The sequence below is a fragment of the Solanum tuberosum genome, unplaced genomic scaffold (assembly GCF_000226075.1).
Source record: "Solanum tuberosum cultivar DM 1-3 516 R44 unplaced genomic scaffold, SolTub_3.0 scf00004, whole genome shotgun sequence".
Classification (NCBI taxonomy): Eukaryota; Viridiplantae; Streptophyta; class Magnoliopsida; order Solanales; family Solanaceae; genus Solanum; species Solanum tuberosum.
Window position 1 is genome coordinate 4,409,255 of NW_006238930.1, and position 4,152 is coordinate 4,413,406.

Below are 4,152 nucleotides of genomic sequence, written 5' to 3' on the forward strand. Positions count from 1 at the left end.
AAAATTTCACTGATTCTTGAAGTGAATCTATCGTAAAAATACTATAAATCATGATAATTGACAACATAAAATATCAAAAATGTTGTATGTGAGTAGTCTTATTATGCCTTAAATAGCGTCAAAGAAAGTACAGGTTTGTGATAAAAAAACTTATTCCTTTATCCACGCAAACAATCGCTTCAAAAACTCAGTTATTAGCCCAAAATATACCATTTATATTATTGGACCCGTGCATAGCACGGGCAACATTATCTAGTTATATATATATATAAGAGTAGGTTGCAATATGATTAAGCCAAGTGGGCAGCATAATGAAAAGCCACTTAGAAAATACATTAGACTTTTAAAAATGGCTTTAAAATAGAAATTCATTGACAGTAAATTCTAAATTGACTTTTACTATTTCATAAAGTTATTATTTTTATAAAATGTATTTAAATACATTTGTTTTAATATTAGAGAAAATGGTCTAAACCCCCCCCCCCCCCCCCCTCCTCCAATTTATACCCGAAATTCCAACTACACAGTCCAACTTCACAGTTGTCCTATCACCCCCTGAACTGTTTAAAACTAAAAGAATTTACTCCATAGACGCTTATGTGGCACAGTGAGTGTATTTCACTCTCTTAGAGAGAGTGAGGACCAACAAAGAAAATAAAACTTTTATTTTTGAAATTTTCATAAATATGTGTATTTTTAGTTATTATTTTTTCTTATTTATTTTCTTTCTTCTTCATTGCAACATAAACCAAATCTCCCCACCACTCACCTTCTCTAAGCTGCCACAATCGTCATATTCATTGGATTCACCATGAAATTTCATTATTCCTCTTGATTCTAGAATTTTGATTTTTCAATTTGCGCATGAAATTAGGAAATTTTGAAAACCACCTATTTATTAATTACATGTCAAACCACATGGCCAAATGGGTTGGAAAATTCTTATCTTGATTTGCACTAATTTAATAATTTAAATTCAAATTCAAAAAGAATTTTGGGTTGTCAACGAAACCCATATATGATTTTGAAAATATAAATGAAAAAATCTATTGTTATGTGTCCATTACCCCAATCTGAAGAATTCGACAAATGCAACCGTGAAACTAACTTGAGTATCAATCAAATGATGGATGAAACAGTTAGGAATCAAAATTCTTGCGAATTTTTTACTATTTAAAATTGTCATTGCGGTTATCAATAATGAAAACATGAAACGTGTCGTCAACTCCTCTTGAACGTGAGTTTTTTTGATATATCAAAGGTTTAGGACTTGATAATATTAATGGTAGGAAGGAAGGAGTGAGTTGGGTTGATTGATGAACTTTTGATGTTTGCAAGGTAGATGAAAATGGTGGAATAAAGATTGATCAATAACATAAAAAAAAGAATATTATAGATTTGTAATTTCACCTTTCAATAATAAAACTTGAAATTTTATAACTGCACATTTCATTATTGTAAGCTTAAAGCCGTCACAAATAAAATTTGAAATTTTCTCTTTAATGGCAAAAAAAGTTGCATCAAACAATTGTCAAGAAAAAGAATAAGAAAAGAAGAAAGGGGATGAAAAGAGAAGAAAAAAATACAAAAGGAAAATAGAATAAAGAAAAAGATAATATTTTTTAATTAAAAATAATATATAAATGTGGCAAGGGCGAGTGTACTCACTTTCTAACACAAATTTGGGTGTGACCTTTTAGGGGGCTATATATTCCGTTTTAAAAATATATAGGGAGTAATAGGATCCCCGTAAAGTATAAGTGTGTAGTTGAAAATTCGGTAATAGGTTAGGGGGCATTTGACTATTTTCTCTTAATATTAATTTAAAAGATAAAGATATAACTATAATAATAATAAATAAAAAATAAAAAAAATATGATGGAAACTTTTCGCGAATGAAGCCTATAGTAAAATGTAGCAACTATCAATCATAATTCAAGACCAGTAGGACTCTTTCTTTTTTTTGAGTTGTCAGATGATTAAAAAAATTAAATTGAATTTCTTTAATTTATTTTTAAAGGGATATTTTTCTAATTTGATAAATTTTCAATTTGAATATCCTACATCTACATAGTATGTTTAAAATCACAAAATTAAAAGACATAATTTCAAAGTTTTGTTTGTTTTCTCAAACTCCACAACAAACAAATTAAAACAAAACAAGTATTTTGATTTAGGTTGTATTTTTATACTAGTGAAATATTCCGCGTTTTGCGAGGACTGTAAGAAATATTTATAGGATAATAGTATGTAATATTTATATTCATGTCAATAGACAATAATAGATATATACAAATAATATTAATGATATTCTCGTCATCTCCATATGATACATTTTTTCATAAACTAGAATTTGTCTTGCATCTTTTTAAATGCAAACTATATATATATTACTATATAAGAAGAGTGAATAAAATTCACTCTTCTTTTGACACATGGCACCAAAAAAAAGGAGAGGGTTGAACATAAGTCTCAAGGTGAGGGTATTTTGGGTATTTCAAAATACCCTCACATTCACACTTATCTACTAAAAAAAAATATATATATATATATAATAGTAATATATAATGTATAATATATATAATAAGTAGTACATAAGTGTGAATGTGAGGGTATTTTGGGTATTTAAAAATACCCTCACATTCACACTTATCTACTAAAAAAAAATATATATATATATATAATAGTAATATATAATGTATAATATATATAATAAGTAGTACATAAGTGTGAATGTGAGGGTATTTTGGGTATTTAAAAATACCCTCACATTCACACTTATCTACTAATTTTTTTTTATATAAGTAGTAGATTTAAATATATTTAAAAATAATATAAGTAATACTATACATTACAATAATTAATAGCTTAAATATTTAAAAGTTATATAAAAAATATAATTGACTCTCTAAATTCTATTGGTACCACATAAAATGGATTATATGATAAACGTATATTGTTTGAAATTGACGAAAAAGAAACTATAAATTACAATAATTAACAAAAAAATTCGCTCGACTCCAACAAATCTATCAATTAATGCCACATAAATTGGGACATGGGAAATAACATATATTCTTTAAAAATTAAGTTCAAAATGTACTATAAAATACAATAATTAACAACTTAATATAATAAAGAGACATATAAAAAATATTTAATATTTGAAATTTTGCATGTGCCACATAAATTAGAACAAAGAGAGTAATAAATATTATTTTCAAAATTCTGTAAAAAAAGGTACTACAAATCACAATAGCTAACAATTTAAAATATTTTTAAAATCATATAAAAATTTCAATAACTTCTCAAATTTCATAATATATGACATAAGAAGAGGGAATAACCAATATATTTATAAAAATAAATGACATATAAAATGAAATGGAGAGAGTATTAGTTTTTGAAAATGGAAAAGGACAAAACACATATAAAATTAAAACACATATAAAAAAAAAGTTGGTTTAACTCTCAAACATAAAAAGTAACATATGTTATTAAAAACTTTAATAAAAAGTACTATAATTTACAATAAATAATAACTTAAAATATCTACAAGACAACAAAAAAAAGACTAATTTGTGTACTGCTTGTGTCACATATATTAGGATTGGGATGATTTTAAAATTTTAATTTTGGTTATACATTATAAAATAGCCGAAAAATTGAATGATATAATTTTTTTTAAAATAACCGAATGAATCGTCCTATCGATAACCCTAATGTTACTTCTACTCTGTTTATTTTTACTTAAATTTAGAAAGATATGCTTCATTTCTACCCTCAATCTTATCGCTACATTTATTTGCTATTTAAAATTGAAATTAAAAAGACAAATGACAAATAAGTTTCTATATTAGCTCACTTATGAGCAAAATATATTATAACAATCTTTACTATTTTTATAACAATACATAAACTATACTCCCTCCGTCCCATATTAGATGGGCACTTCCAACTTTACACGGTGATTAAGAAATCATTAATACATTGGAAGACTTCACCATTTTGCCCTTTCTTTATATCAATGCACATTGAAATGAGTTACAAAAAATACACATACAATATAGGAATGGTCATATTAATTGTAGGGGTAAAATGGAAAAGAATTAATTAATTCTATCCTAATTTAATAAGAGCTCAAATAATATG